This window comes from Peromyscus californicus, unplaced genomic scaffold, assembly GCF_007827085.1.
Source record: "Peromyscus californicus insignis strain IS unplaced genomic scaffold, ASM782708v3 Scaffold_14__1_contigs__length_90479793_seg_2, whole genome shotgun sequence".
NCBI lineage: Eukaryota > Metazoa > Chordata > Mammalia > Rodentia > Cricetidae > Peromyscus > Peromyscus californicus.
The window spans coordinates 39,596,002-39,610,337 of NW_026294436.1; positions in this window are offsets into that span (position 1 = coordinate 39,596,002).

Sequence of the window (14,336 nt, forward strand, 5' to 3'; positions counted from 1 at the left end):
TCTTTAGAGTTTTTCACTTTAAATCTCAAAAGAAAATTGAAGAAGTGAGATGGCATTTGAGAGTGAACTCAATAAATAGACGTCTTCTCTCACAATTCTGGTTTCTAGTAACAACAGCCTCTCCCCATCCGACACAGAACACTATCAATTTTAGGTCACTAGATTTTGTGTATGAACATCTTATACTCATATTATGAAATAGATTTAAACTGAACACTGCTCTATAATGCTTTTTGCATGGCATAGGTGCATATTATCATCCATGGCTAGAAGCACATTTCATATATAAAAATAGGCTCATATCTAGCCTTGGATGTGCCCTTCACCTTCCTGAGCTGGCACAGCTTATATACTGAGGATCCCTCTGCTCACATCTCAGGTCCATCACATGAGCCAACCTGCAAAACATACATGATGAACTGTTTCCTAACATGTAGTTCTCTTCACTTTACTTTTAAGACCCAGCTTGTTTAATCAACAGAGCAGTGTTGTTATTAGCATAAAAAGTATACTTCAATGTCATTAACATCTCTGGTACACCAGATTGTCAATGTTTCAACTACTAGGAAAAGGGATGACATTGCTGTACATGACAGAGTTACTCCTTCTGATGGATGATCATGACAGAAACAAAGCTTCTATTCAAAGGCAGAGGGAGCAGAAGAGGAAGAGAGAGAAAGGAAGAGGAGGGAGAGGAGAGGAGGGGAGAAAGTAAAGTCCCAGCAAAAAATCATCAGACACTGAAATGTTTTAATTTTGAAAACTAATTCCTGTTGAACTGCACTATTCCACGAGAAGAACTAGTGTTTTGATATTGACCGTAAGTTCCATTCTGGGATTACAACGACCCAGGACATGTTTTCCTCGTGGACGTGGCAAAATCACAAGAGCCAGACTGCACCATGCAGACTTAGCATCTCTACTTAGGACATGAGCACCAACAACCCACTGGGCAGGAAATCCAGAGAAGTCAGTGAGTCAGAGGTGAATACCGCCCTGACTCTACCTGAAGATATGCCAGTCGGTGAGCAGGGAGAAAACAGAGAAAAAACAAAACATAACACCACCACCACCAAAACCCAAGAGGGGGACAGGCAGCACCCGATCTTCCACTGCCCCGTGTGATTCTAAGAATAGCAGATAATGACTCCTGAAGGCCCTTCTTCTTCATCTGCAAGAATTTCAAGTTACCTTGGAGAGCTGTTATGAAACCCAACTGCGCACAAAAGGCGTCAGTACGTCATCAATCTCTACAGACACCCCATGTCTTAGTTACAGTACCATTGCTGTGATGAAACACCGTGACCAAACAACTCAGGGGAAAAGGGGCTTATTTCACTCACAATTCCATACAACAGTTCATCATCAAAAGCACTGAGGGCAGGAACTCAAGCAGGGTAGGAACCTGGAGCCAGGAGCTGATCTGATGCAGGGGCCACGGACGGTTGCTGTTTACTGGCTTGCTCAGCCTGCTTTCTTATAGAATCCAGGACCACCAGCCTGGGATGGCACCATGCACCATGGGCTGGGGCCTCCCACATCAATCACTAATTAAGAAAATGCCTTACAGGCTGGCCTACAGCCCAATCTTAAGAGGCATTTTGTAAATTGAGGTTCCCTCCTCTCAGATGACTTTAGCTTATGTCAAGTTGACACAAAACTAGCCAGTACACCCTGCTCGTTTCTATTATTTTTATGTTAGCTATATATACTTATATATATGACATAATAAATATAGAAACGACATAATATATAATATATATGTCATAATCCTTCATTCTTTCTCCCATTTCCTTTCCTCTTCCTATCGATTCCCTCACTTCCTCCAGTTAGTCCCTACTACCATTCCCCCCCCCCCCTTTTTTTTTTTTTTTGGTTTTTCGAGACAGGGTTTCTCTGTGTAGCTTTGCGCCTTTCCTGGAACTCACTCTGTAGACCAGGCTGGCCTCGAACTCACAGAGATCCGCCTGGCTCTGCCTCCCGAGTGCTGGGATTAAAGGCGTGCGCCACCACCGCCCGGCTCCCCCTTTTTTAATGTCTTATTTATTTCCAGCTTCCCTTCAGAGCTTTCCCTCTCATCTCATGATCACCTTTCTAGTTTCATGATCTACAAACACACATGAATGTGAATATATATATATAGTTTTAAGTCTAGGCTCTGACTCTAAGAGACTACATACAGTATTTGTCTTTCTGAATCCGGCTTACTTTGATTCACATAACCATGTCAAGTTGCATCCCTTTTTCTACAAATGCCGTGATTTAATTTGCCTTACGGAGTCACAAAATTCCGTTGAGCATCTGCACCACGCTTTCTTTAGCCTTTCATCTGTTGAGGGGACACATAGGCTGCTTTTGCTTCCTGGCTACCGTGACGAGTGCAGAAATAAACGTGGATGTGCAAGCACGGTGTGTTGATTTCCAGTCTTTAGGGTATGTACCCAGGAGTGGTATGGCTGGACTACAGACAACTCTAGTTTCTGATCTGAGGAATCTCCGTATTGATTTCCACACTGGCTGCGCTAGTTCACACTCCCGCTCTCAGTGTGCACAGGGCCCTTTCTTCACACTCTCCTCCTAGCATTTGCTGTCATTTGTTCTCTTGGTGACAGCCATGCTGAAAAAGGGTGAGACAGAATGCCAAAGTATTTTAAGTTTGCATTTCTTTGGTAGCTGCGGGGTGTTGTATGCCTTTCAAGGACTGATTGACTGTAGTCTCCTGAGGATTGTCAGTTCAGTTTATTATCTGAAATCTGTCGTCTAGATGATTTTTGGATGTTTAGTTTTTGAATGTATTTATATGTCCGAGACGTGAGTGTCCTATCTATTTTGTTGTTGGCAAAGCCTGTTCCTCATTCGATAGGCTATTTCCTAACTCTGGTGACTATTTCCTTTGCAGTTCAGAACATGTTAATTTCATGTAATCCATTCACCAATTCTTGAGATTATTCCCTATACTATTGGAGTCCTTTCCAGAAAATCCTTGTCTCTGCCTGTATCTTGAAGTGTTTTGCCTATGTTTCCCTCTAGCGGTTTTGGGGTATCATGTTGTGCATTAAGGTCTTGTTCACTTTAATTTTTGTGCAGAACGAGATCTATGGTTCTAATTGCATTTTCTACATGTAGGACCCAGTTTTCCTAGTACCACTTATTAAATAGATTGCTTGTTCTCTTATCAATCTATATTTTGAAAGCCTTGTCCCAAATCGGGTGGCTGTGACTGTGTGGTTCAATTTTGGGTCCTCTGTGCAGTTCCATCGGTCTACATGTCTGCTTTGTCTCCGTATCACACCATCTGTGCCACTGTGAATCTGCGGTGTGATCTGAGATTGGTGATTGTGATCCCCCAGCATCCTGCTTCCATTTCCTTCCTAGTTTTTAAAGGCCATGCTTTTCTTTTTAAATCAACTTCTTTGAATTTACATCAAGATCTTTTTAGCTTTTTCTCAGCAAGAATTTTCATATGGACTCATTTTCTAAAAAAAGAGACTTTTCCCTCCATTCACTCACACAGCAAACTGCAATTCTTGTAAGCAGAGAGTTGCTAGTCTGGGGATTTCTCCACAAGGTTCTTTCCTGTGCAGCAAAGTGCAACCTAACATATATAAGCAAATTTAGATCTTTTTTTTCCAAAATATAGCTCTACTTTATTTTCACATTGTGAACATATTTGTGTAACTAAACCTGATACAGAGAAAGAAAATATCACCACCATCCAGCAAATCCCCTCCCTGTCTCTTCCTGGTTATCATTTTACTATGAAAAAGGAAGCCTTGTTAATTTTGGAGAATTTCATACACACATATAGCGCATTTTCATCATATGCATCCCTTCCGCCTCCCCCTAACTCCTCCCAGATTCGCTCCCTGCTCTAACTCCTCCTAACGCTGCATCTTCTCTCTGTCTTTTTATACACGGCTCCCTGATTCCAACTGGTGCTCTCCACGTACTCGTGGGTGTAAGGCCATCATTGGAACGTGGTCAACCTCCCAGCAGTCGTAATCTTAGGACATATTTTAACAACAAATAGCTGGCCTTCAGCAATCACTAAAAGTCAGTCTTCAATAACAGACAGTTAACTGAGCGGACCGTGCCGAAAGAGTCCAGCGTCCTCCATGTGCCCAGTTGAGCAGTTTCTCTGGTTTGTTTCCATGTCCAGCCTGTAAACCACCTCTGTTCCAGTACTAGGTGGAGCTCACGGAGGCTTTTCTGGTACCGAGTGTGCCTGACTAATTAGTTGGTTTTTTTTGCTCAAATAAACTCCGCTAATTTTAATTTTTTTCTTTTAATGGCGCTATTCTAGGGGGAAAAGGGGGTTATTATTATTAAATTGTTGTCTTCAGGGGCCAGAATCACAGAAGTATTTAGTTAACAACAACCAAATTTTGATAACCTGAGTAATCACCCTGAGGCCTGGACAGATAGCTCCGTGGGTGAACGTACTTGATTCATAACCATAAGGACCCAAGTTTGGGTCCCAAGGCCCATGTGACAAGCCAGGCATGGTCTCATGCTTGCCTATGATGCCAGCACTGTGGAGACAGCAGAAACAGGAGGACTGTTGGGACTTGCTGGTCACCAACTTAACCAAAACATTCCAGCTCGAGGTTCAGGGAAAGACCTTGCCTCAAAGGAATAAGAGGGAGAGTGATAGGGGAGGGCGCCCAAAGCCTTCCTCTGGCCTCTGAGTGTGCACACAGGCATGTGCACACACCCACGCATGAATAAGAACAGACATACTGATGGGCATATGTATATCACATTTACTATAACTATTAACTTCTAAAATAATATCTTCTATAGCGATTAAGAAATAAGTGGAGCGCAAAGCTACACAGAGAAACCCTGTCTCAAAAAACCAAAAAAAAAAAAAAAAAAAAAAAAAAAAGAAATAAGTGGAAACTAAGAAGAGAGGAATGCTGGCATTTATACCTTAAATATAAATAATGTCAAACTAATATTATTATCAAATTGAGGAGCAGCATTTATGAACTTTAGTATAGACTCTGTTGTTATTTTTTCCAAAAGAAAACTTTCAGTAATACATACTCAGCTACGCCCTTCCATTTCCATCAGATGCCCTGAGATCATCTGTGTTTCCCAAAGCTCTTAAAGATTCTCTACAAATTAGCTTTATTTCATTTACTTACTTTCCCAATTTAATGATTAGCTTTTTTTAACTTTAAGAATAATTTTATAAAAAGAAAAAAGGCAGAGGCAGGCGGATCTCTGTGAGTTCAAGGCCAGCATGGTCTACAGAGTGAGTTCCACAATAGGCTCCAAAGCTACACAGAGAAACCCTGTCTCGAAGAACCTAAATAAATAAATAAATAAATAAATAAATAATAAAAGAATAAATAAATAAATTACATGTATGGGTGTTTTGCCTGCCTGTGTGTTGGGGCACCACATGTGTGTCCAGTGCCTGGGGAGGCCAGAAGAAGGTGTTATATCCCCTGGAACTGGAGTTGCAGACCATTGTAAGCCACCATGTAGGTGCTGGGAATTGAAGTCAAATACTCAGGATGACAGCCAGTGCTCTTAAACACTGAGCCGCCGCTCCAGCCCTACAAAGGTTAGTGTTCTCAACTTGGTGAGATTTAGGATCAGCAAGGGGACTGACCAGTGGGTTGTCTGTGTGTGTGCTTGAGGCAAGGTCTGCCTTGAATGTGGGTGGCATCATCTTTATGAACTAGGGGCTAGGAAAGAATTAAAAGAGGAAACTGAGGATGCTTGTTGAGTCCCCCTGCCCATTCCCCTCTGCTTCCTGATTGTGGGTGCAATATGACTTCCCACTCCCACCACCGTGCCTTCCCTGCCAAGGGTGGACCGTGTTTCCTCTACCCAGCCGCCAAACAAACCTTTCCTTGACTTGCGTTTGGCCAGTGTTTTGTCCTTGCAACAAGAAAACCAGTGTATCAATCTTCAGTCTAAAATCTAACTATTCACATGCTCATCACTCCTCTCCAACCTATCATATAAATACTCCCTTCCACCCTCTTTCCATCTGTATGTCTGTCCATCAAGCCAACACTTATGGAACACTGAGATAAGACAATGTCTGCCCCATTGATTTGATATAGAAACAAGTAAACAGGAAATGACATCGTGGTGTTGAAAGTCCCAGTGAAGAGAAGCATTGCAGGGTGCTCTGTGGACTTTTCTAGGGAGGTGATCTAATGCTGGAAATTTGAAGGAAAAAAAGTACCAGGGAGGTGAAGAAATAACATATAGAAAAAAGCACAAGAGCTGTGACATGGCAAGATGTGGGGACGCTGTAGCAGGACCTGAGACCTAGGAACGATCAGAGATCACTGAGGAGGTGGATAAAGATGAGATGAGTTCCTTCAGTTCTGGGTTCAAATTCCATGAAGCGACTGCCAAGTTTCTATGCACATCCACATTTCAATTGTTTTAGTTACAGGCATTTCCTCAAAGGTATGCTCTGTTTCTTCTTTCCCCAACTTTCAGCTGAGAATGTGGAGACCCCCTCCTCACAGATTTCTTCTGAGACTCTAAAAGTTTCTGAAACAGCTGCATGAGTAAGTAAATTAATTATCCAAGGCAGGAAGAGGCAGGCCTAGTTAGTTGCTTCAAAGAAAGTAAGTTACTGAGTAACTCGCCAGGCACTTGAGTCCAAGTCTTCCTTCCCACAGGTTCACGTCTCTATGCCATACACCTATATGCCATACATTGGGTATTAACTGTGGCCAGGCTTCCGCAAAGGGAAACATTTAAAATGTCTACTTAGAACTATGTATGAGGAAGTGGCAAGCTTCTGAGCGTGTCTTCCGGGTAGTATGCCATCTAAGCCGCGGTTGCTTCTGTTCCCAAAGTCAGTCAAGATGGCGAGCCTTGCCGCTCAGGTGGGATGAGGGAAAAGATTTCCGGGCAAACACGGAGTCTTGACTGTTGAAAGAATTTGTTCTTTGTCTCTTCTCACATCCTCAGAAAGACAGCCAGTGATCTTCCTAATGAAGGGCTCACCTGGGTCCTTTGTAGTGCCACCAGGTCTGGTAGGGAACTTAGCGAAACCTAAAGACTGTGGAGGTAAAACTGCTTATGCCCTTGGCTCATTCTCTGGTGCTGCTTGGAGGAGCCTTCCTGCTCCCTTCCCCCTCCAAACAGGTGTCCAGACTCGGCCTCCCTGATGGGCCTGCCTTTGGTGTAGAAGCCACCAGAGGTGGAGCAAAACCCACCAGCGGAGGGTGCTGCCTGTTAAGACTTCAAAACCCACAGCACAAGACACTAGGCTCAGCGTTGCCTGGCAACAGGCTCATTCAATCCTCCCATCACCAAGGTCTCTCCAGCCTGCCTCCTGGACCAGACAGACAAGCCTCTTAGTCAACCAGGTTCGGAATCTTTGTCTACATCCTGTTCCCTAGCTCTGCTCCAGCACTGATGCTCTTTGACGAGTACAGGAATCTGTCCCCACCCTCTTCAGAGGAAAGGGGGTTCCAGGCAGGTAACCAGTCTACTCACTCACCCAAGACACTGAGTAACTATTGATGACAAGCTGGTGCCTGTTCTTCCCAACTTCGGCATATAAGAAGGACTAATTAAATAAGGGAACATAGACAGCAGGGTTCCAGTAGAGAATACAGCCCTACGAAAGGCATCTGGGTGACTGATTGTTGGGGGATATTCGATCACACTGTGAACCCCGAGTTTACATTTGCGTTGGTGAAATAAAACTAACCTTCAGTCAGGAGGCTGAGTTAGCAATTAGTTGGCAGGAAGTAATCATAGAGCATCCGAAGGCATCGCGGAGAGATAGAGATAGTCACAGGATGCAGTTGGGAGGGGATTTGGAGTGGTGCAGGATTTTCTGGTTTGGTGGAGCGAAGCAAGGAGAGAAGGTCAACTTTTTGCTACTCAGCCTTCCTGAGCTCACAGGTTTTTCACCTCAGCCTTTGAATTTCAAGTCTCATTTATAAATGAACGATAGAGATTTAGTTAAAGTTACCTTTAGCGGCAGCAACAGAGCGGATGCCTGTTGGGGAAACAGAATTCCCACCAGGTAACTGTATACAGAGTTGCAATTGCTGGCTGAAATCACTGTAGGTAATGACACAGGCATTTTGCAGAAGTTAAAGCAATTGTTTGGGGATGCTAAAGAACCTGGGGGGTGGGGGTGGCTAGCTGGAAGAAGTAGGCACCAGGGGTGGGCCTTTGAAAGATCCGCCCAGCCCCTGATTCCAGCACGCCCTTTGCTTCCTGGCTCACCTCCATCATATGCTCCGCTGCCCAGAGCTGAGCAGCTCCATCACATATCCCTGTTGTGATAGACTGAAACTGTGAGCGGCAATAAGCCTCCCCTCCTGTAAGTTGTTTCTGTCAGTATTTTATCACAGGGCCACAGGGTTAACATGTCCCCACAAACCAGCCCCAAAGTAAGAAGCTCAAGGTCAGGTTGGTCACAGCCATGACCCCACTTGTCTATTATCTGTGGTCTTAGTTAATTTTGTGTATCTGTGGCCAGAATTCCTGAGAGAACAACTTAATGAAAAACAATTGTGTTTTGGTCCACAGTTTCTGAGTATTCAGTAATATGTCCATACGCATGGGCAGAACATTGTGTTAGCAAGAGCGTATCGGGGAGATTTGTCTTTTCTTTTTCTTTTTTTTTTTTAAACTCATGATGGATTGGAAGCAAGGAACAAAGAAATGCATGATGTATGATTTTGTGGGAGAAATTTTGCCAAGAGTGTAATTAACTATATTTGAAAGAAGGTATTAATAAATTGAGAAGTGGATGAAATTTAAAAACACGCCATACTGTGGCATTAGTATAATTTCCTAAATAAATTCATACTATGTTGTTTTCTGCAGTTGGAATTTTTTTTTTAAAAAGAATAGAATGGTTGCATGACAATATTGCATGATGTGACTGATTTCTGCAAAACTGATGTGCAATCAAAGGTTAAAAATCTTTGCAGTATTTGTTCCCACACTAAAATAAATTATTATTTACACCATCTTTATTCATGTGCTTCCATTTAACACCTTAGATATAGATGACTACTAATATGTCATCATAGCCTTATGAATAGGTATATTATTTTTGTGAGGTGGTCAAAATTTTAAAAATATCATGAATGCATATAACTTTTGACCTAATAGTTTAACTCTTAGAAAATTCAACTATTCTAAAGAAGCAATATAAGCAATGGAAAAACCTGAATGTGTGAATTTACATGTTTAATATATATATATTAAAAAAAATATATATATATATATTTATATATATATATCAGTTGTATTTATAATTTTTAAAGGAAAAGAAAGCACTCCAGTGTCCATGGGAGCAAATTATAGCTTACTTGTATGTGGCTGCTAAATTTGTAGTTGGGAAAATTATTGTGAGGTATGTGGGATGCTTTTGGGTAGAATGTTCAGGAAGACAGTGTAGAGGGGAGCTAAACAGACTCTCATTACAATTATGCAGACGAAAAGAACAAAAGTAAATTTGCCAAAATACTAACAATAGTTGTGTCTAGATAGGGAGATTATGGATTTTTTCTTTGTTTTTTAAATTATCTGTGTATCAGAGATTGGTGTTTTTTATTTTCCCAGCAACCATCTTCTTTTTCTAGTGAAAATACCACAACCCTCAAGGAGAGTCCTGGTGTCTTTTGAGTTCACACGTCTTCAGTGAGATTCATTTTACTCATATCCCACAACCAAATGAGCACAGGTGAGCAGATCCACTTCCACAACCATTGTGGCCTGCTGGGAATGTCTTTCTGTATGCTGTGAATGTGTTGCTCTGATTGACTGATAAATAAAGTCCTGATTGGCCAGTAGCCAGGCAGGAAGTATAGGCGGGACAAAGAGAGAGGAGAATTCTGGGAACAGGAAGGCTGAGTCAGGAGTCACCAGCCAGACACAGAGGAAGCAAGATATGAAGGCAGAACTGGGAAAAGGTATCAAGCTATGAGGCTAAACATAAATAAGAATTATGGGTTAATTTAAGTGTAAGATCTAGCTAGCAAGAAGCCTGAGCCATTAGGCCAAACAGTTTTAGTTAATATAAGCATCTGTGTGTTTATTTGGGTCTGAGCGGCTGTGAGCCTGGTGGGAACAGGAAAACTCCAGCTACAGTGGCCCTTTGGAAAAGATGCACATTCTGCTGTGATGGAGAGGAGGGTAGAACATTAGCCATAGGAAGCATTAGTCAGGGGAAGGCAGAGACAAAAGATGGAGAATGAATCAGGGAAACAAGAATTGTGGGACCTAACCATCTGCTGCAGGACAACCCTGAATTCTTTTTCTGTTACATGAGCATGTAACTTTGTTTTTAGCCTAAGTCAGTCTGGTTTTGTTTGTATGTTTGGTTTTGGGCTCATGATTTACAACATGAAAAGCATTTGATTAATTGAGCAATGAGACCGTGTTACTTTTATGTAGCTAGAAAAGGAAATATGCATGAGCAAGCATTCTAAAGCCCATATCCATTTCTTGGCCTTGATTGGAAGTATAGATGAAATATATAGATGAAATAACTTTAGAGTCCAAAAATTCAGGAATCTTGGCTCAACCAAGACATTGTGTTCTTGATGTTTCGATGGAGGGGACCAGGGAACACAAGACATTATGTTCTTGACATTTAGATGGAGGGGACCAGGGAACACAAGGGGCTCTCCTATGAGTTAGGTCTGTGTTTGGTGTTTTTGTCTTTCCAGCTCCTGGCTTTTCCTCTAACTGCAGCCTCTGCTCTTTCTTTGAGCCAGGTCCCATTCCTAACCCTGACCCAGGTGAGCAAATTAAATAAACTAGTTCATTCACTACTCTTTGGAGACATTTCAAAAAGACATTCAGAAAAGAAACCCTTATCTGAGGCAGAAAGATGGTGCCTGTAAAGTCAGCCTTATGGAGGATGCTTGTTTGAGGGCAGGAAATCAGAAGACCCATGCAAACAGCGATCCAGCACTTGCCAGCCTCAAGAGTAGCAACATCCCTGCCCTTTCCATAGTTTTATTAAATAGTCAAGAAGTATGGTTTCTTCCACTCCCACTGAGACACAGTTCACTGGGTTTTCTCACCTGCACCTGCTAGTCCCAATTAAGTGGTATGTCTAGCATCTCTAGTGTGGGGTCTGAGTGAACCTTGGCAGGTGTGTGCAGCTTAATCTAAAAGTCACAGTGTTTCTGTTTCTCCCTGAACTTTCAGCAGGATCCTACCACTTTAGAGTCAGTGACATTCATTAGGCCAGCCAATGATGTTTTATTCAGAGCACAGCCAAAGAAGACAGAAGTCACAGGAGACAGCAGTAAATGCCTTGAAGAGAGAAACATTTTTAAATATTCTTTTATGCTCTGAAAGTTTCATGCACATATCAGTGGATTTTAGCAGTTTTTCACCCTATTAACCTTTCATAGCCCCTCCCCCTCCCAGTGAAATCCTCATTCTCCCGTCTCCCTTCTATTTTCATGCCTTTTCTCTCTCTCTCTCTCTCTCTCTCTCTCTCTCTCTCTCTCTCTCTCTCCCCCCCCCCCCCCCCCCGTGTGTGTGTGTGTGACTGAATTAAGTTGCATCGCTTATGTGAGCATGGGTGGGCAGTCCTTTAATGAAGCATGGGCAACATATCAGAGGCCACATCACTGATAGACATGACACACCCTCCCCAAGCAACCCTTAACTGCCATTAGTCCCTTCGGGATTGGTGAGACCCATGAGCTCCTCCCTTTTCTGTGATGAAATGCTGGCAGGCCTGATCCTGTGTTGATCTTGTACCATAATCACAGTTGTGGTAAGCTCATGAATGAACTGCTGGACCAAATTCAGACAGCATCTTGCTGTAGCCTACCTACTGTCCATCCTCCAGTGCTTACATTCTTCCTACCTCCTCTTCCAAAACATTCCTTGAGTTTTATACAAGATGACATAGATGTCCCATTTAGGACTGAGCAGGCAACAGTCACATATTTCCCATATTTGACCAGTTATGAGTCTCTCTGTTAATACTGCACACTGCAAAAAAAGGAGCCTCCCTGGTGAAGGTGGGAGCGGTACTAACCTGTGGGCATGGCATGAGTATTTAGACATCAGTTCGATACCATATCCACTTAGCAAAACAACAGTTGAGCATACACCCCGCCCCAGCAATAACCTATGACCTGTCTAACTGTGGACTCTTAACCAGGTTTACAGTACGAGGCCTGAATTTCCTTTTATGGACAAGCTTCAATCCAGTCAGAAAGCAGTTGGTTAGCCCATCATTGTTACGGCACCGGCATACCAGTAGGCACATTTCATCCAGCAGGTCATTATTATAGGCTGGAGGTTCAAAGCCGAGTTGAGAGTGGAGGACCTTTCTCCCTCAGCAGCCAGCACAGCATCTTCCAGCAGTGGGGGGAGCCTCTGTCTCCTTGAGGTTCCAGCTTGCTTCCTCTCTGTCCAGTAACTAATGTATGTAATGTGTGTGGGGTTGAAGAGAGAAATTTTAAATCCACTTACTCGCTTAGATGGGGGAGCAGGGGGATCACAAGCTAGCTTTAGCTCTCAAAGGGAGGCAGATCTATAGCTAGGAAGAAAAATGAAATAGAAGAGAGGAGAGAGAGACATGTCTGATCTGGAGACGAATAGCAGCTGTTTCCCTTCTTGTCTGTGGGATGCCGAGAAGAACTGCCATGGTCTACGGCCCAGTCGATGACCTGGAACCCAGCTGGACAAACAAACCCTTCCCCTTTGGCCTAAAGAACTGAGCACACGGTGGCAGAAATGACTCACCTCGGCACTTGGGAAACGTAGGCAGGAAGATTTCTGCGAGTGAGGACAATGTGGGCTACAGAGTGAAACCCTGTTTGACACAAAATTAAAAAAAAAAAGTGGTAGAGGAGAGATTGGGAAAACAGAAGACACAACAAAATCTGCCTTCTTTCTAGTCAAATAGGATTGCTAAGCACTTGAAACGTGGCTAGCACTATTGAAAAACTGCACTTTCATTTAATTACTTTCAAGTTCAAGACTATAGTCGTGTTTTTTCGATTAGGCATAGCTTCGTGGACTTGGTAGGATTGTATTTCATCTAGCTACCATATCATCTGTGCTCTATAGCTGGTATCGAAACTGCGTATCATTTTAGTATCACACATCACTGATCTACGTGGTGATGATTTGCTAATTTAGTTAAATGGTTGTTTTACTAAAACATTGAATGCATTTATTGGAATATGCGAGCAATGTGAGGTAATGTTTATGTAAACTGTAATCAGTGAGTAAGTTGAAATACATATGATAATGCAATTAAATTATTTCTAGGTAAAAATAAGTATAAGCAGATTTTAAATTTTGTAACAAAAGCATAATATTTATGCCAAATAAAATAAAAAATGCAGAAGCTACTCCTGTGATGAAAACAGTAAAGATAATAGGTTTCGAATTTGAGAATGAATTGCAACTCACTGAACAAAAAAAACCCCTATTTGTTATGCAAAACTTATTTAAGATAATAGCTTGGGGGCTGGGGAGATGGTTCAGTCCATAAAGGACTTGCCTCACAATGGTAAGGACCCGAATCCAGATCCTCTACACACATATAAAAGCCAGGCATGGTGGCATGTACATGTAAACCCAGTGATGACGAGATGGAGACAGAGGGAGGCTGATCCCTTGACATAAGTCAACTAGTTTAGCTTAGCCTGTGTGGTGACGTTCCAGTCCCAAAAGAGACTCTGTCTCAAACAAAAGATGGAAGGCTTCTGAGGAATAGCACCCAAGTTGTCCTCTGACCTCCACACACACAGATACCAATATACACATGCAAACCTCCACATACACGTGCACCCTTGACTCTGCCCACAAACACCACAAAAATAATAACATAATCATTGCTAGCAAAAAAAAATAGTAAATCTGGCCTGTCATTAAAAAACAGAGAGTGCAATTAAATTATCAGCCTTAAATCAGAATTAAGAAACTCAAAACATCTCTTAAATGATTTATAACAACAGGCTGACCTTTAGCCAGTTATAAAACAGCTTGGAATTTGGGCCAGTTAAGTTTTACATGCATTTAAGATAATTTTGGTATTTAATGTGTTTTCTTAACTGTAATTTTTTTTTTTTTTTAGTGAAAACAGGGTCCTACTCTGTATCTCACACTGGCCTCAGACAAATGCTTGTGCATGCGCGCACGCGCGCACACACACACACACACACACACACACACACACACACACAGGAAATAGAGAAAGTGTGTTATTTGTTATGAAAATTTTGTTGTTAAGATATTCTGAAGAAACAACTATAATGAATTATACAAAAATCAAAGCATCTTTGGTAATACCACGAAACACTTTCTCACTGTTTATATCCCCTCTGTAATAGTGTCAA